General features: G+C 35.5%; 1 protein-coding gene across 1 annotated transcript in view; it reads left to right on the plus strand.

Annotated features, from left to right (window-relative positions):
- Nucleotides 1–1247: 1247 nt before the first annotated feature.
- CUNH1orf21 (chromosome unknown C1orf21 homolog) overlaps nucleotides 1248–21054 on the plus strand; it is a 113469-nt gene continuing 93662 nt past the window's right edge. The window contains exon 1 of the mRNA XM_015816638.1: nucleotides 1248–1439. The gene's annotated coding sequence lies outside the window, so the exon portion shown is untranslated. The remainder of the gene's footprint in view (nucleotides 1440–21054) is intronic.

Raw genomic sequence — 21054 nt, forward strand, 5'->3', positions numbered from 1 at the left:
GTGACCCCAGGAAACTGCAACTGTCATAAATCTGAATTAGTCATGAAGCATCCAAATTTTGAACACATGACCATGGGGATGCTGCAATGGTCTAAGTGTGAAAAACGATCATAAGTCACTTTTTTCAGTGCTGTTGTAACTTTCAGTGGTCACTAAATGACCTGTTGTAAGTTGAGGACTACCTGTATAGACTTTATCGAAAAGGAATTTCATTGTTTTTGTGCCGTTTTTGACCTGCAGCTTTAGATATGTTTTTAGTCTTTATGTAATGCAAACTATACAGTATATTAAAATTCAAGGAAAATGAAAATATATTCTAAATTTACAAATAAATTTTGTCCTGTTTTGGTGTTATAGATGTCTCTGTGGATACTGTATTGTCAATTTCTGCTTCAATGATTACATGTCTTAGGATTTTTACTGTCAAATGTTTAGGTCTTTGTAAATTTTCAGCCCTTGTTTCTCTCATGAGGTAGAACCTGAACATTTGGGAATAGAAAATTTGCCTGCATATCTTAAATTTAGGACTATCTGCAGTCCTAAGTGGAGCTGAGGCTGAGAAATATAATAAGGACCACTTCTTCATAAGGTAAAACTTTAAGGGAGGAGCTGAAAAGAGAGTGGTCTCTAGCTCATTCTTAATAAGTTAATAAGGTGGTTCAACTAGAGAGGCAGAGGCATCTATTATGATGTGATACTGTGTGAAAACCAGACCATTGTGGCTAGTTCAAACAATAGCATTATGTAGGACCAAAGTGGCAGTTATTGTGACAGTTTCTAAAAATGAAATTTGGTAGAGTTTCAGCTAGTGAAAAGACTTCTTGTCTGTAGAAACATTGCTCAGTAATAGTGAAGATATAGATAAATGAAGTTTGATGAGTGACTTTATCACATTGGCTAGAAATATAAATTGAGGGAGATCCTGATTCTAATCTATTCTTTGGCACAACCTTTTAACCTTAACTTTAAGGTGGCTTTTTTTTGTACTTGCAGGCCACATGTATTATGTTTCGTTTTTCCCTTGCTGCAAGGCCTGCAGGAACACACTACTTTGTCCTGACACACACTTTGGGGATTACTGCCATTCGCTCATAGTTTATCTGATCCCTGCAGCAATGGTTTATATTACTAAGCTATTAATGGAACAGTTACAGAATCCTTAAAAAAAACACGAGCATTTGGGAGCAGAGCAGGCAAATGTGTTCATTAGCCAGATTAATTTCTGATCTAAGGGGGAACTTGGGGGGGGGATTCATGGCAAATTAGTTGTCCCTGAAGGAGAAGGGACATCATTGCGGTGGAGATTGGAGGTCAAATGGTAACTTCTGGCCAGCAAAGTTTCTCTGGAAAAAGGAGAGATCATGAGATCACCCACCTGCACTCTGAAGAGTTGCTCCTCATGAGTAGATCACAGGACCTGAGGTTTTTGCATTTGGCTGGTGAGTTGAGTGATTCCAATCAAGAAAAAATGATCAAAGGTGATATGGCTTGTTTGAAATGCCTTCAGTTCTATAAAAGGAACACAGCTAGTAAATGCTGGTAAATATTCATATGCAGTGGATGGGTATAAGTTATTCCATTATGATTTCTCAAACATAAAATGAGCTCTCCAATTTGAAATGACACATTTTTTTTAGGTTAGAAACAATAGCACAGGGGTCTTCAAACTTGGCCCTTTTATGATTTGTGGACTTTAACTCCCAGAATTCCTCAACCAGCTTGACTCAACTTCATTAATAAGATTGGTCATTGTTTCTGGCCTTATTCTAGAAAATAAAAAGATAAATAGCAACATGAAAAGATAATGAGTGTTGGTAAGAAAATAAAGAATGTTTCCTTGTCCATTTCCAAAATATGGCTGATAATTCTGTGCTGTTTTACTTTTGAATATGCCCACAGATGTGGAATACTTTTGATTATGAATAGTATTGTATTTCTACAATGAAAGATTGCTGATTGATGTAAGAACCAAAATGATCTTCATATATACTGTTCCATTTTTTATGCTCAGACTGTTTGATTTGGTTCGACAATTACATTCTAGCTGTAAAAGGACATATATGACCTTTGCCCGTTTTTGTGCAGTCCTTATGCTTATGTGGTTTATGTTCTTTGTATAAACTCTGATTTGGATCTGAGAGAGATGGTTGCAAATTCCAACACAGCAGTGGCCTTTTGAGAGTTCTGCATATATCATTCTTCCTTAGTTCAGTAATCTATAAAGAAGATGTACAATTATTTACATATTATGATTGTTGTAAACATATGCTAAGTATGTAACAGCATTTCTATAGTATAAGAATGAGACATGCCTTAAGTTGTATTAAGTATACAGTGAATAAATTTACCATAATTCCTGTTCATATTAATGAATTTTCATATTAGCTTACAATTTCTCTATTATTTTGTTTTGCTTTTAATTTCCGCTCCTATGTACTTTTAAATTGGCCAAAGTATGCTTAATATGTATGCAAATTGTTTAAATTTAAATTGCTTAGACCAGGACACAAAATTGCAGATTGTGTTGTTTTCTTTCTATTTTTTCTTTTCTAATACTAATTGAGTCAAAGTCTGCATGGTAATATAGGTTTCCTCATTTGTGCTAAGCTAATGTTTGAATAGTTCTTAGTGGTCTAAGAAGTTGATGGAGTTGGCAGAGATGGCTAAATTGACTGTTTTGATTAAAGAAAAGAATACAAGTACCTTCGTTTCTACATGGAGACTGCTTCTGGACTTTGTGCTTTAGGTGGAAAAAAATGAAACTTGGATTCTGGGTTTACTGATTTGATTGATTTGTTATTACAGAAATGGCTAGTTTTTTACTATTGTGAAAAAGTAAAAAGTTGAGGCTCAATGTTAATGCTTTATTCTACTGCAACAGGGGAAGTCGGAAGTCAATCTCTTTTTTTTTCTTTTTCCTCCCTTTCCCTTCCTTTCTTCTCCCTTTTTCATCCGCATTGTGTCCTACTATTTGCTTTGTAGTTTGCATTTTACTTCACAACTTAATAAAATGTTATTTTTAAAAATGAAAAAATAAAATAGTTGTTAGTGGTCTGTTGTTGTTAGTTGCGAAGTCGTGTCCGACCCATGGACCACGTTCCTCCAGGCTCACGCCTACTGCTTCAGTGACTCCATCCAGCCACCTCATTCTCTGTCGTCCCCTTCTTCTATTGCCCTCAATCTTTCCCAGCATTAGGCTCTTCTCCAGTGAGTCCTTCCTTCTCATTAGATGGCCAAAGTACTTGAGTTTCAACTTCCTTAGTGTCTAGTTCACAGATAATGCTAAGCCATATAGCAGTTAATACTACATCCCTCAAAGACAGCCCTCTCCACAGTGAAAGGGTTTTCATGGATGTACCACTTGATTTACATGTTTAACAATGTGCTGATTAAGCAATCGTTGGAATCTTTTTCTTTTTTTATCCCCAAGGAAGTTCTTGCTCATTATTAGTCAATGTTTGGGATTTCCTCAGTTCTTATGCCAGTAGATATTACTGGTGATGGGCCAGTAGATACAATAAAATGCAGTAATCACCATGCAAATAATCTATTGCCTATTTAATATGCGTTTCTGTCATAAAATTAACTGCTTCCTTGCTACTTTTTTATCCCAAATTATTGATAGTTGGAAGTTGAGTTCTCCTCTATCCCAGTGGTCAGACTACTATTTGATAGCCTGACAGAAGAATAGTTGGTCATTCTTGCTTCCTTGGTCTATAATGTTTTTCTCAATAAATTTTAATTAAAAAAAATCACTTCAGGGTAGTTTTTCTTTTTGGTTGCTGATGTATCACCCAACCTTGAGCTAGTATTCTTTTTATATAACTTTTTTAAAATATAAATCTCTTTGATTGAACTGCTTGATTATTAAAAGGAATTGCCTGCATGACTGTGACCATTTAAATGGCATAAGCTAAATCTGTTTTTCTTAGCCTACCATGTGTTCTGTTCTCTGGCATTGCTCCATAGCAAAAAAATACCTTGGAATGTTTGCAGCTTGTTATCATTACACCATATATATCAGTTAGAACCATCTTTTGAATCACTGGCAAGGCATCAAAGTACAGTGTACGACCTCTCTTGCTAGCACTGTGTTAGTGATGAAGAGTAGATAGTTGGATGTACTAGACCTATTATCTAAGCCTTTACAGATTTTATTGTGAAGCACCTATGTGCATACATACTGTACATAGGCTGGCAAAATATCCTTCCCAAAACACCTTACAATGCTACAAGAATTTGATTCAGAACTCATTCATTGAGATACATGGTAACATGTGTATTCTGTGTAGATGTCTGCTTATATAGTTTGTGCATGAGATGTGTGTAATTGTTTTTAATAAGCTTTTCAATATATCAGACTTCATTGATGAATATATATGTGTATGTGTCTATAAAGTGAAAGACAACACATTATAGTGAAAAGCTTAGTTACTGTGAAGTCCTAAGCATGAGAATTTTTTAAAAGAAACTCACAGATTTAATTAACTGTAAATGTGGGTTTTAAAAAAAACACAATTCTTGTATTCTCATAGTATGTTATACTCACATAAACCATGTTATAGCTTAAGTGATGATCTGGTCAACACAAGTTGGGTTTCACAAAACAAACAAACACATTTAAATCTAATCTGCTGCAATTTAGCCATATATTCAACTTATTTCAAAGAATAGGAATGAAATAAAATAGAACTTTATTTTCAAAGAGGAAAATTATATAGAACAAGAATAAGGACATCTAATAAATTCACCTAATAAATTTCTGTTTAGAATTCTTCCCTAGCAATATATATTACTGATTTTTCTGAATAGCAGATACTTGTAATTAAGGAAAGCTCACCGATTCAGGAATAGAATTTTCTGAAGTGTTCCACAGTGATACATTCTCTCTCTGGATTCTCTAAGGGTGGATTGGCTATTTTCAAAATTAAATGCTCCACATGGGAAGCAGCTTGTGGTGTCCTAGTCAGTGCAGTTTATCACTGAAATGTCCCAGAATGACATAGTTCATAGGAAAAGTGAACCAACCTGGATTTTTTTATGACATTCTTTTCCCCAAAGAGTAATTTTATACATTCCTTCTGTAACTTGAATTTCAGAACATATCCAGAATTCTTCCAAAAGACAAAGATTTTTGATAAGAAAGATTTCCACAAAATAGAATTACCGTATATTCTGGCGTATAAGACGACTGGGCGTATAAGACGACCCCCGACTTTTGAGAAGATTTCCAGGGTTTAGAAAGTCGTCTTATACGCCGGAAAATATGGGTAGATGAGAAAAAATGAACTATTCTTTCAGAAGTCCTCAGTCAATGAGTCCAGGGGTAGGCAACCTTGGCTCTTTTATGACTTATGGACTTCAACTCCCAGAATTCCTAAGCCAGCCAAGGTTGCCTATCCCTGACCTAGTCCAACAACTCTCAGGCAGTTGAAGCAAGAAAGCATTGCCCAATTTCACCACCTCTAGGGCACTGTGGGAAGTAGAAAAGCTACGCAAACGTTAAAGAGGCGAGGAACACATTTCTTTGCCTTAGTGCTTGACCTCAGCATTGCGACAACTTGAAGGCACTTTCAAGTTCCTCGCTAAGGCTCCTGGGCAAAGTCTTTCTGGAAGAGAGCTTGTTTAATCAAGAAGAGGGAGCCCCAGTATCGCACCACAGCCACGGGTGCCAATCCGCTCTCCTTGTCATCTGCCTTTCGCACGGGCAATTGCGAATTTCTCCAGCAGCAAAGAGATGAATGGAAGGAGGCAGTGCTTCCCAAAGGCGCCAAAATGGCAGCTGGGCAACCATTGCAGCCATGGTAACAAATGGGGATCTGCCTCTGGCCACACAACACGCACGGCCTCAGGTAGCGGCTCTGACCAGGACCCTGAACTGATCAAGGAAGTAGCTGCTGGGAAGACCTAGTTATTAGCACTACCACAGCCTGTTGTAAAGAGGCTTTCCCCGGAAATCGGCTGCAAGTCAAGCAAGCGGCTGAGCAGGAGACTTTCCTCCCTCCCCGGACGCACCTTGAGTAAATCCAGAGGGTGCGTGCAGCACGCAGCCCCGCAAGAGTGGTACTTCGGGGGCAAGAGGCCCCCGAAGTACTAGCGGGACACGCGTTTCTCCGCCATCCTGCTGGCGATACGTGCATTCGCTGATCCCTCCCCTCCGCCTTTGGGATCTGGCAGCCCAGCCTCCGCTCCACACCCAACCAAGAACCGAGGCGGCCTTAAACGTGCAATGCTGACAGCGACTGAGAAGGAATGCTTAAAAGAACAAACGTGAGGCCAAAGGTGCGCAGCTGCAGTAGGGGCTAGATGTTTCCCGGGGTTATATTGGTTCCTGGCCGGGCTTCTCTTTCGCAGAGGGAGTCACACTTCCGGGATTATTGTCATTAAAGTCTAAGAAGGCAACTCCGAAAACGTTTTGACCGAACCGCGAAACTCATTTTGCTCATGCACATTTGTAAGACTGCCGCCTAAAACTATTTTGTGACGTTATTGGATATAGATTAAGCCGGTGTCGACTTTTAGTGATTGCATAGATTTCCCCCCCCCAAAAAAGAACTATTCCGGCGTATAAGACGACTGGGCGTATAAGACGACCCCTGACTTTTGAGAAGATTTTCAGGGTTTAGAAAGTCGTCTTATACGCCGGAAAATACAGTAGGTGTTAATTGTAGGAATCCAAAATCAATTAAAAAAACAAATTCTTGTTTTTCCAGTGTGTTACTCTCAATTTCTGATTAAAGTAACCTAACTAGCAAATTGGTGAATTTCTTAGTGGCTAGCCCCCTTCTTAAAGATGCTAAATTTATCTATAAGAAAAACCAAACTATTTCAAATAGATGTTATTAGGATAGATTTGGAGATAAAGATGATGATGCATATAAGATTTTTCAGTGTAGTTCTGAACAACACAGTGTTCCAAGAAGTATTGTTAAACTATATCCAAATGTATCAAACATCAGATTATGTTTTATTACAGTTATCAAGGTAATTAACTTGATAATAAACCAAGACTGCATTAAAGTCCAACATTTTCCTTATGTCTATAATGTCATTTTGACGACAGATTGTTCAAATATTGCTGTAGCTACATAAATGCCTCTCCTGTTTTGCTAACTAAACCTGCAGGTTCTTGTTTTATACTATGAACTTGAAGGAGATTTTTGCATAGAAACAAAGTTTGTAATTAAAATTTAAGCAAAATTTCAAAACAATAAATTATAATTGGAGACAATGTTCATATTAGTGAGATTATTCAATTTTTGATATGAGAGATTATCTACAGCAATGGCTAACCTCTAAAGTATGTTTAAAAGAACCCTTAGCAGCTGGATATAGATAATTTCACTAATTCCTGGAATAGCTGATTTAGCTCTATTCACACCTATAAGAGGAAATGTAACTCTGTATATGGAGTTATCTCTGTGAGATGGGGATATGAATGAACCTGCTTCAGGGCAAGTAAGTACTTTTAAAATACTTCTAAATGCAGATCAATTATTTGAAAAATATTAAGAACAAGATGATCACAATGTAGACAAAACAGATCAGCATAGTCTGATGTTGCCAATAATACAAAAATAATCAAAGCAGTTTTTTGAGTGCTAGTTTTTAAGAAACCAAAATGGTACTCTGTCAATAGAGTAGGGTAGTATCTTGCTGAAGACTAAGAGGCAGATTGCAAAAGTACCGGTGAGGACTTCTTGCAGAGATGACTAAATTAATTTGTTTGACTAGAGAAAATACAATATCTACAATTTATGGCTTACTAAAAATCTTTAGAGACTTTCTGCATAAAACAGAAAAAAATGCACTTATGCTTTGTGATTTTGATGTTTAGAAAAAATTGAAAAATAGAAAAAATTAGCTTTTTTGTAATTACAGAGTAAGATAACTTTGTAATCATACTTGTATTTGTTGCAAAGGAAATCAGAAGCTTCTCTCCCTCCCTCCTTTTTATTCTGTATTAGTTTCTGTTAGTTATTATGTTATCTTTAATTTTTTTTTAAATAATTTTTTATGGTAGAAGAACCTGTGAGTATGCTAAGAGGGACTTCAGGGTAGTGACTGATAGTTGGAAGAAAGAAATACAAATCAAGTGGCAAGAGGAATGAGATGAAGCAGGGGCCCATAATCACAAATGAATGGACTCATTTAAAATATTGAGAATATATTATGTTTCTTACATAGTGATGAAAGATGGAGAACTCCTCATTAAGAGAATGGCTCCTATCACAACATGGCCTGTTAGCATCATAGTAAATGGGGATCTCCTAGCAATAAATTTGCCTGTAGACCATTTAAAAACCCATCCAATTGTATTGGGAAAATAAGTCATGATTTATAATAAGTTAACCCAGTTTATTGATGATTGTCTTAGTTGGGTCAGATGTATTTCAGTGGTTGAAATAACATTTTGATCAGAAGATTTTTTAACTTCTTGTCAATCATACTTAATTCATATTTTTTGTATAATCTGAAATTCAGTGATTTTTGACTGATGATTTGTATTTTTCTGGAGTTTTTGGTAATTTTGCTGTATTTTTTTGTTTATTTCAAGAGACGGTTTTGTAGGTACTACCCTATACAACATCTGTTGATTGCTTTGCTGGCTTGAGAAAATGAAAACTGTAGTGTAAAAAAAGATGAAATTTTAAGTGTACACATAATACGTTAAGTTTTAGTTCATATTTTAGGGTATTTTTCTTTTTGCGAGGAAGGGAAAATAACTACTTAGCTTCTTTATTTTAATTCAGGATTAACTTTCCATTCTTAGTTCTCTTTGGAAATAATAGAATATAATTCTTACAAATTACGAGTTTCTATACAAATCACAACATTTATCTGAAAATTTATTCTGCGTGAACAAATACAAGCTCCCACATTCAGCACAATCTCTAATTTCTACAGTTACACGCCTTAATGGTTAGGTTGCACAAAGAGCAATTCCTTTTCTATTACTTGAGGCTATATTTTGCTAAATTTTCCTGGAATCATTTTTGTATATAGACATGATCCCTTTTCAGATCTCTGTAGGGTGAGCTATCATTTGGATGATTATAAAGAACATTTTGACCCTGTTTCAGCTATGCTATCAAACACTAATAGCAATATTGTATCCTCCTTGTCCTGCTTGTTGAAAGTACTTATTTTTATACATTCCTTTTGATATCGGCCAATTTTTCTCCACAATAGCCCTGTAAGATCATTTGTGTTGGGAGACAGTGACTGGTCCAAAATCATGTGCTTGTAGCTGGAACTGAATCTGATTCTGCTCAGTTCACAATAGTAATGTTTGATGTAATTTGAGATTAGGTTAGCTCAAACTTTACTACAATTACAGTCAATTTTGGAGCCATTTTCTTAATTTATTCTTCTGGTTCTGAAAGTATAGTAATATAGGAAATGAGGTGTTTTAAAAAATATTCCATATATCCCCTGCCCATTTTACAGTATTCTTCAGGCATTTTGAAATTTAAGTTAGGTATTAATGAAAATAGTGCTTACTAGGAAAGTAATAGCTTCTATTCCCTTTTTAAGAATTCAGGTGACAATATTGTTTGCAGTTCAAAAGAGTGCTTAGCTTCATTTCATTTGTTGCCATTTGAATTAGTAGGGAAACAGAAAATGTAATTTAGTCATTAGGATCAAAGTTAATAACAACTCTATAGATCTTTAGTTTTTATATTTATTATATTTATTAATTGGGTATAAACCTTTTATGTCTGTTTATTAACTTGGTTTTAGCCAGATTCCCTGCTGTGTATCTTTTAAGGGGGATGCTAGCATGCAGAGGACCAAATTCTTCAGTAATTTTTATTTTGAAGAATTTCCCTGTTTGGTTTCCAGATTTCACTACTTTTTTCCTGTGAAATTTATGTTTAAAAATTCATTCTGTCAATTAATATATTTATTTAAATTTGGCGCCACAATGAAAATAATTAATTAATGAACAAGGGGAAATCCTTGATATGCTGGAAGTGTGGAGAGACCGCTGGAAATTACTACCACATGTGGTGGCCATGGCCAAAGGCACAAAAATTTTGGAACTTATTAAAGAAATGGCTGGAAGAAATTTTGCTAATAGATATAGAGGCCAAACTGGAATTTTTTTATTGGGAATTATAGAAAGAAAATATAAGAAAGATACAAATTATTTACTATTGCATATAGTAACAGCGACATGAATAGCCTTTGCTCAAAAATGGAAAGAGAAAGATACTCCAACTGAAGAGGAAATACTACTGAAAATTTTCAATTGCTCCGAAATGGATAGACTTACATGGGAACTCAAGGATAAAAGTGAAACTAAGTACTACAAAATCTGGGAGCAATTTTATGGTTGGATAGACAATAAGAGGGTAGCCCAGACAAATGTATAGTGTTAGAATAAAATATAGATTATAGACAAATGTATATTTAAAAGATAAATAGATATACAGAAATAAGGGAAAAAGTGTTAATATTATATTATAAATAGCAAAGCTCAAGAACTATATGTCTATATGAGTACTAATACTATTGTAAAATGTCAGAAGATGTATGGAACCAGTGACATATCCATGTCCAATGAGTTTTTAATTTTGTATTATTAATAAAAAAATTAAAAAAAATAATTACTGAATTCTTTAGAAATTTATTTATGTCAGAAACTCTAATGTTTCTGTTTCTTCTGATGTTTCAATCCATAAAATACAGTATGTTGATTTGTACTGTAACATAATGAATGTTACTGCTCATAATTTGTGTGTTTCCACACAATGTATCTTTCATGCAACTGTCAAGAATGTCTTTGTGCTAATTTACATTCATTCAGTTTCTCTTTAATTAGGAAATTTTGTGTTCATTATATGATAAAAAATTCTAAGTTACTGAAAATCCATTTCATTGTACATGAAAATTTTTAATGTTCTTGCCTTTTTAAAATAGTCTGTAGACTATACAAGGATAAGATGTGAAGACCCTTGATATTAATTTATTAATTCTAGCAGCATAACCTTTATAATACAATTTTTTAAAAAATATTAAGGCTGTAATGATTAGGCTAACCTTTCAGATATATCACAGGAGCCTCAAGCAGAAGAAATAAAGCATTTACATATTTTTTTTACTTAAATGGCTATCAACGTTGTGAAAAATCTAAACTGAATTCTATAATAGTTTTAGAGGATATTCTCAGTCCCTTGGTTATGTATCAAAATATTTGCACAGTTTTGTATTACAGTTAAGCAGCTCCACTGATTATTATAGTCTCATTTTTAATGTTTCCTGTCCAAACAATAATAAAGTACATTCCACGTTATTATGATTTAATTTTGCATCTCTCTCATTCATTATTGAATAATTTCTTATGTTTATACAAAACACTTACCCATGGTTAATTGAGCTATGGTTTAATGAATTAATCCAATTGCCTGGGTCCATAGAAAACAAAAGTATAAATTAGTCATAATTACTGGATTCAGGCAATGCAAAACAATGAATGATGCCTGCAGTCACCTGCCACGCTTAAGTAAGGATGATCTTTTTAAAGATGGTCATGGTGGGTGTGATTGGCCCATGCTATACACATGAACGGGATCATGGTTTCTTCCTCTTTCTAGACCTTGGATTGAGATTAACTTTTTTCTTAATGTTAAATTTATTTAGGAGTAAAACTGCAATATCATGCATGTTGCATGTGGATACCATGATTTGCAGCTGCTGCTATCGTTTGCTGCAAAAAGTCCAGAAGCTGTATATAGCTGGATCTTTTGAATGCTCTAAACCAGGCATTCAAACTTGCAACGTCATATGACGTCGCATGACATATCGCGACTTTTTCCCCCATTGCCGGCAATGGGGTGGGTGCGGTTTCGGCGTGATGTATCCGGCCCGCAGGCCAGCAGTTTGACATGCTTGCAGGCTAAACCATTATTTACTTTAGTTATAATTTCCCGAATACATTGTTTCCTTTCTGTGGATTCCATTATGAGATTTTCTAAAAAATGTGGCATCTTTATATGTTTACATATTAGAGATAGAAAGTCTTGTGGGATGAGTAGATACATTTGGATTTTTTTAAAGCAAGTTTAGAAGCCATCATGAGGGTTTCATGTTATTCACAAAATAGCTGCCATGATGGATGCAGCTACTTATAAAACAGTTTGTTAGAAGTCAGGCTATCACTCAGTATTTGTTTTCTGGAAAATTATTCAATATTTTTAAAGAATGTCAATGTGGGCAATGTAGGAAGTAGAAGAATGCTTGCAAATAAAATGTTTAAAGCTGGTGCTCTGATTTGCAGCCTACCAAGTTCCCTTGTTTAATTAAAAGAATTTGGTAGAAAATTAAAGTCAGGCACAGCAGAAATCCTGATAACTACCAAGAGAGGTATTTGTGGGCAACCCAGAATTTGAATTAATTGGTTTTTAAATATACATATCCTGGCATTGTGCATACTACTTAACTTGCATGCTTGATCCAAATTAGCTCAGGAAAACACTTCAAAATTCAGAAATCTTTTTTAAACTAAAGATTCTTATGTCATTATTAAAGTGACCAACTTTTTTACAATGAAAAGGAGGACACAAATAAATTGAAGAATAAAATATCGTAAAAGCTGGCTCGGCCCATGGAAGGTCAACCGCCCGTCGTGCCCCCGCCCGCAGCCGCCCCGCCAGCATTGCTGCCCTGCCGTGTAGAGCGGGCCCCGCGCTCCCAAAGCATAAGCCGCGCTGGCTCCAGCCCTGGGGGCAGCCCACTGTCGACACACACACCCTGCAGCCGCCCAGCCAGCACCACCGCCCACCCTGCGCAGCCGCGTGTAGAGAGGGCCCCGCGGCTCCCACAGCACGGGGGGCAGCCAGCCGCTGCTGCCCCTCACACCCCCACCCGCAGCACCCCTGCTGCCCCTGCCTCTTGCGCCCGCAGCCATTATTGCCCTAGCAGAGCCGAAGATCAAGAGAAATTTACCGCTCCAGTCTCCTCCAGGTATCTTCGGAACCAACTAGGAGATGGTGTAGTTGGGTAGCAGGGAGGGGTGCTAAGTTCTTATTGTATAAGTCATATTTCTCTATTTCTTTTCATCTATATTTTTAAAGTTTAATTCACAACAATACATTGAGTATTAAAATGCCATTCCATTGGTGTGTGTAAGGATGGAGCCAGTATTATAATTCTTTAGTGTTGGAGTTGGGTCTGGGAATAAACAAGAATAGGTTTCTCTAGCTACAAAATGTTGCCTGCCTTTCATAACAGCCAGTACTGCATACAAACAATACTTTTTTCAACTGAGAATTACCATTGTTTTGTTTCTGGCTACGTCAGTCAAACCTCATTGGGATCAAAAACTAAGTTTTCTTTCAGAGAATTTTTTTATCTACTTACCTTGCCAACATTCATGATCTTAATAATACTGTAAGTTAAGCTAGGGGCTTAAGAATGATCTAACTGGAATACAGGAATTGTTAAAGGAAGAACAAGGTCTTTTATGTATTCTTACAAGATCAGATTTTAAATTATGGCACCTTGCAGCTTTTGAGCTTGAGTTAAATTTAAAATTAGCTTAAGACAACTTTCTTCATCCTCTTGCCCTCTAAATATGCTAGTTTACAGTTCCCATCACTGTCTCTGCTTTGTGCCCAGCAATATAATGATTTATAATTCTAATTTAAGTAGCATCGGATGGCAGAATATTGAATTTATGGATTCCACTACTACAAGATTATTATGACAATCACTGTCTGAATTTATAAATGATGCAGCTGGGGTTTTTTAAAAATGGCTTATATAGTTAGGAGACTCTACTTAAGCTTAAGTAGAGTCTCCTAAATATATAAAATTATCTCTGACAATTGTATAGTAAGAAACATAATAATTTGGTGAAGATTAACATTTTTACATCAGTAAGCTCTAAAAGCATATGGTCACTAGATGATAAATATTGGAGTAGATGGATTAACTTTAAGGCAATTCTTATTTTATGCTTCAGTGTATTCATGTTTTGAACTTTGAAAATGTGATAGTAAAATGGTAGAAGCATTTTCCAAAGAAAAGGTTCAGACATCATGTTTTTAAAAAGAATAGTTATTTTGAACACTGGGAATAGTGGATCTCTGGGAGTTGAAGTCCACGAGTCATAAAAGAGCCAAGGTTGACTACCCCTGCATTAGCTATTGCTAGGTCATTCAGGAGGCGCATTGGTTAGAATGCAGTATTGTAGAATAACTCTGTTCACTGCCAGGAGTGCGATCCTGACCGACTCAAGGTTGACTCAGCCTTCCACCCTTCCAAGGTCGGTAAAATGAGGACCCAGATCATTGGGAGCAATATGCTGACTCCGTAAACTGCTTAGAAAGGGCTGTAAAACACTATGAAATGATATGTAAGTCTAAGTCCTATTGCTATTAACTCTGTTGTTTACGTGGCTATATTTATACCCGTCCCCTCTTTAAAATAATGCTTAAATTGGATTATGTTTCTTTTCTGTTTCCATCCCTATTTAGTATTCTCTTCTGTTCCTCACTGCCATCCAGTTTCTTTCCCTCTTCCTCCATGCAACTACCCTATCTCTTGAAAAACATCACTGTCCTTTGTATTTCATCTTTTTTGTTGCTTCTGCTGGAAGAAGAAAGGCATATTTTGGTGTTTGTGTCTGTAATGATGGTTTGTATGTATGTGAAAGAAAGGTTGATATATACCAATGAGTGATGTATACTATGCATTGAGTGCCTTATTTTACAATTAATTTTAATTAATAGGTTAATACAAACATTTTGGCTCTTCCTTACAAGATCATTATGGCAAATGTAAATGTTTATGTGGTGTGCACTTGGCACACATGGACACATCTCTATCATACGTACATTTGTTGAAAGGAGAAATTTCCAAGATTGGTTTTAATTGAAGTTGGCAATCCTGGGTTGACAAGGTAGAGAAGTGGGACAGGACATTTAGTGTAGGCTGTCTGTATGGCTCTATATGTATATCTCTTTTTATGAATTTTTTGTTAATTTGTATATCACTTAGAGTCCAATGGAATTGGAAGCTTCGAAGGAAGGAAGGAAGGAAGGAAGGAAGGAAGGAAGGAAGGAAGGAATACACACACACATGCATATACATATACATATGCATACATTAAAATAAATATACTTCAATATGTACAGAAAAATTCTAGGCTAATTTGCATGACCCCAAGCTATTCATAAAGTACTTGGAATTGCATTATAATGCTAATTTGGGACTAGTGTGCTCAACATAGAACTAACCAGTCTCATATTCATATAGAACTCATATAATAGTTATTTATTTTAATTTTGAGATTAAGGAAATGTTAATCCTATTACAAGAAATATTCAGTTATGCCCTATTGTTTTTTAACTACTATATCAGGCATGTCAAACTGCTGGCCCGCGGGCCATATGCGTCACGCCGAAACCACGCCCACCCCATTGCCGGCAATGGAAAAATCCCGATAGGTTGCGTGACATCACGTGACGTCGCGAGTTTGACATGCCTGCACTATATGAATACACTAGTTGCCATGATGAAACAAGTGCCATTGAAACCAGAAGAGAAACATACTTCAATCCTTGGATGAGAGAGATTCCACCTGGCCCAAGAAGCACCAGCAATCCTGATGAGCATTGGTCCATTACTTTCCCATCTCCCAAGGTTTTTCCTACATTATACTTGTTTCATCTTAGCTGTTTATAACCATCTCCTAATTATAGCTGCTCATTTGGCCAGCACGTTCTATATATTAGGTTTTCAAGTTCTTTGAAAAATACACTTTGGAACAAAGTAGCTGTGTGTTCATACACATGTGGAGACAGATGGAAGAACCTTCTGAAGTATCCATGTGAACTGGGGAGACTCTATAGTTGCTTTAGTGAGTAAAAAAAGAGGTGCTAACATATGCATTCCCATGTGGTTCAAAGTACTTACGGTATCTTAAAGGAGTTGTCCAATTGTACTCTATAATATAATGTAATGAATTCAGGGAGAACAAAATCTCTGCCTGGACATACTCCTTACCTAATGCATAATTCTATTGCATCTGAAGTAGTTTGGACAAGGCATATAAATTTATGTTGCATTATGATATATTTGTCACATTCATCTGTCGTGATGCTGCTTGTATTTTATAGGATTGACAGTTGCTTCCAGACAGAGAATAGACACACAGTATTCTGCATCTCAAGTAGATTTTGGCAAGAACACAATAAATAGATGTCATCAAATCCTTCCTTTTCTGTTCGTTAGGAAAAGTATTTGTTTTCTTAAAAATGCTGGAAACTAGCATTTAGCATTTCTCCCTAGCCTCAGATTGAAATTGGGATTTAGTAAAAGCAGGATTTTCCAAGTAATAAACCAACACAGGGTAATATCTATTCTAAGAATCATCAATTTTCTAAAGGAATAAGAAAAAGTTAGCTTAGGACTATGCTAAGTCAATTTTTTTCCCTGTGTTACTTAAGCAAACTGGCATTATCTTGTGATCTATCTAAAAAAGATACCACATTTTCATGTATAGGTAATCTTCCACTTATGATCATAATGCAACCTGTCCATTGTGATCTTAGTCATGATGGTCATAAAACAAATTATCAGGTGACTGACTCAATTTTACAACCTCTTTTTTTCCAGTGATTGTTAAGCAAACCACCATGGTTAAAGAAATAAAGGCAGGATAAAAATCAAACAAATAAATACAATCCGGGATCATTAAGCAAACCCATTGTAGGCTATGGGGTGTTTTTAGTAGAAACTGGAAGTAAATGCCAGGTTTTGGCAAAAAATGTCATAAATCACGATCATGTGACTATGGGACACTGCACCTCAGCGTATAGTCATGCTGGCTACATAACCATAGAAATGTCTTCAGACAATGTTGTCTCCCTCAGCTAGGAAACGGAGATGAGCCCCCTACAGTAGAGTCAGAAACAACTGGACAGCGGAAACCTTCATCTTTATACTACTGTTAGGATGAGGGTGGTAGCAATAATTAACAAACACCTACATGAAGGGAAGAAGGCAGGGCAGGATGTGTAGATCCAGAGGTTTTCTAAGAAAAGAAAATTGAAAGCTTTGTGTTGAGCCTTGTTGCTACAGCATCAATTGACAGCATTCACATAATGACATAAATGACATAATCATCACAAATAATAACAACAATAACAATAACAAAAACAACTTTATTGTCACTTTGAATGTACATCAATTGGCATACATCAAAATGAAATTTCGTTGCATACAGCTCCCAAAGGGCCACCACCTCCGATATACACTCCTTGTTCGTGGCCAGCTCAAGTTTCAGAACATCCATGATAATGTACTTTCAGAGTTAATGGACATTAGGGAGTAACACACAATTCCTGCCCCCCAAATGATCTGCCATACTGAGGTTTCACTGTACTGATGGCATTAGACTTGTAATAATCAGGGATAGCAAGAACAGAGTTGAATCAAACATGATTCTAGCCGCATGATGTTTGGGTAAATACGTTAGTTTTGTGTAGCTGGGAAAGATGTAGCCCCACATAAGTGTAGCTGGAATAAATATATTTAACCATTACTTGTTCTCTGGGTGCCGATTTTCAGATTGTAATTTTGGGAGACACTTTTTTTCCTTCTCTGTGTTGTGCTGTGATAGAACTGTAATCTCTGAGAATACCTGTGAATTTGGTATATTATATTATACTTTGTACAAGGATCTGTATTTCAGTTGGAATGGACTTGGAAAAAATACTTTTTAATGGTTAGGCTGTTGAATTTACTTATTCCGCTCATAGTCACAGATTGACTTTCTCAGATAATCTGCCTTACAGGATTTTTGTGAGAAAAGAGAAACTTGGTATGATATTCTGAAGTCATTGGAAAATATTTTGCTAAAATACAGTTCCATTTTTTAAGATGATGTTTTTCTAGTCTTTGTTTCCAGAGAAAAGTGAGAGAAAGTGTGTGGGCAATGAATTATGTCTCAAAAGCCAGCAGGATGGTTAAAATAAGAATTCTAGTGATCTGTTCTCAAGATTCTCACAGAAGTAGCATAAATTATGCAAAATAAAAGAATAGAAGTGACAACAGAACTCAGAAGATTGTGTACCATTTATTTTGCATAGATTTAAATGACAAGTGCCAGCTTTTTGCTGGAGGAATATAATAACTAAGTAACTAAAAATAAAACTTAAACTGTGTATTAAAAATTAAAGCCACAATTTTTATTTTTATTATAAATCAAGTATACCTTAAATAAAGGAAGCATTTTTAAATTTATTCTTTTATTGCTTTTAAAATAATGACAGAGATAAAAAAAACACAAGGATAAAAATACATGCATTGTCAAAGAAAAGGAAAAAGGAAAAAAAAGACATAGTAAGTGTAACAAAGGAAGAAAAAAACTGGTATAATATATCATTTTAGTTATATATAGTTATAATTCTACATATGGTTTCTATATTTCTAATGTATTTATATAATCATATTTTAACCTACTGAGTTTTGTATAAATGAGTCCTGTATTTCGTATTTGTTCATGCAAAATCTGCATCTATAGGCAATCCATTCATAGATCTTTAATCTATAGAGTTAATGGGGGCATACAATTATCTTTCCCATGCGGCAATCTTTTGGCCATGGTAAAGGCATGGAGAATCCATTTATATTGTCCAGTTGTCAGATTCCAAGTACTAGGAATGTAGTTCAAAAGAATATTATTGCCTGAAAATTTTAGCTTTTGTCATACAATTATATTTATAGAATCCAATATTTTCTCCAAAAACCTGTGTAAGACATTGTAAAAACATGTTTTGCAGAAGCATTATCCTTGTTATATCTCCCAACAAAACCCTGTTTTGTGGTGTCCTTTTCTATATAAATGTAACAGAATCCAATATAATCTAAGTATTATTTTTTGTTGCATACAATGTAATTTGAGGTCCATTGATACTCTTATTATAAAAGTTAAAATACTTTCCCATTGTTGAGGCAATATAGGAACCCATCATTCTTTATTCCATTCATTTCTTAGCATCTCCATATCAGATTGATTTACTAATCACAAATCTCTATAGAAACTAATGGTGGGTTTTTCAGCTTTAAAGGATTTAAAAAGTTGTTTTGTATCTCAGATATAAATGAAAGGGGTATTCTGACAGATGCATCATTCATACTAATGGTTTTTCTAATGTTACAATTGTGGATTCCTACACTTAGCCTCCCAACATATGAGAGTTGCTCTAAATTGTGTTTTCTATTTATTCATATACCTTGCAGTACACATTTGTTTCTAGGTATTCCTAAAATGAATTTAAGACAGCCTTTCATACTGCAAAGAATGGTCTCATTGCTTTCTTTTTATTGATGTGGTAGAAGCCATATTCTGTGTGCTGTTTAAAGCCAAGTGCAAATTCAGAGGGAATTGAATAGATAATGTATTAGCCTTTTTTATTGTATCTAAAGTGTATTTTCTAGTATCTTAATAGAAATGAAAGTGTGATTTTTTGCTTGGCTGTGAACATTTTTGAGATAGGTTGGAACTATAAACTCTAGGATTTTTAATCATCAAAATAGAAAGCATGATTTTTTTTAAATCTTTTGCTACATACATCTAATTTAAAATCCCACAAACTCTTTGGATGTTTTATGCATTTTTTTAAAAAAAATTTTTTTGTACTAACATAGTTTATCTCTCCACATTTTTATGTATGTCCCACCATCACCACTGTGTTGGAAATGAGTTATTCAATAATATAAACAATGACAGGTTCAGTTGTGAGAAAACAATAGAAGGAAGAATTTGATGTCATTTCAGAGACATGATAGGTTTTAGCAGTTAAGATTGAAATGTTGAACACAATTTTTTGAACATGTTTTAAGTTTTGCAGTAGAACTTACACAATTATAGACACTTTGCATCACTCTGTTTTAGGAGCAAATATTGGTATTAGATGAATCGCTTCCAGGTGATCTGATAATCATATCCAACAACAAAACAAAGACAACTATTTGACTCTTTAGTGAGAGATTTGCTGTGTTGTCACTTTTTTACAGATTTACAGTCTATAACACTATTTTTCTCTTCATTTTTCATTATCTAATACTTAATAAACATTGTCAATAGACCTATTTCTTTTGCCAAACTTATAGCATGTAAACAGTTTTACTGGATTAGTAGAATTTGGCAGTGATTTACTGTTGGACCAGTTGGTTTTGTAACTCTTTAATAGATAGTATAATCATATAAATGACATACATTTGATATCTACCTTTTTTCAATGAACCTGGCTTGGAAATATCTTGTATAATTATGGAAATATCTTGTATAATTATGGCCTAGGAATTTGGTTTGAGCTAACCCTCGTCGCTCCCATGTAACGCCGCTGCTGCGCGAGCTGCACTGGCTGCCGGTGGCCTTCCGGGTGCGCTTCAAGGTGTTGGTTCTCATCTTTAAAGCGCTCCATGGCATCGGACCTGGATATCTCCGAGACCGCCTTCTGCCGCAGGTTACCTCCCATCGGCCGGTACGCTCCCACAGAGTGGGTCTCCTCAGGGTGCCNAAGCGGGTCTGGCCTAGGGATTTTTTAGTGGGGTTTTTTAAGGGTATTTTAAGGATAATTTTAATAATCGGCCTTCTTAAATATTTCCTTTTAATTCGGTTTTTAATATAGATGTCATTGTATTTGTATTGTGGTTTTTATGAGGCTGTTAGCCGCCCTGAGTCCCATGAGGAGAAGGGCGGGGTACAAATTAAATTAAATTAATAATAATAATAATAATAATAATAATATCCCTCCCAAGAAAAGACAAAGAGCACATATTATATAAGGTGAGCAATATATGAGAGAATTTGCTGCATTTGGTCTGCATACATCCCTGCCCAGCTGAGGTATTCATTAATCAGTGCTACTCCTTCAAATGCTGTGTCTCTTTGATTGATTAACAATATGAGCCGTGATCAGCTTTCATGGCTACAAACTCTTCCTGCCCCTCCTTGCCAAATTATGTCTGATTTAGTCGTTCACACAATATTTGGAAGGGAAGTCTGGTTATTAGTTTCTGTAGACTAGTAATATA

The sequence above is a fragment of the Protobothrops mucrosquamatus genome, unplaced genomic scaffold (assembly GCF_001527695.2).
Source record: "Protobothrops mucrosquamatus isolate PMUCROS unplaced genomic scaffold, P.Mucros_1.0 scaffold472, whole genome shotgun sequence".
NCBI classification, from domain to species: Eukaryota; Metazoa; Chordata; class Lepidosauria; order Squamata; family Viperidae; genus Protobothrops; species Protobothrops mucrosquamatus.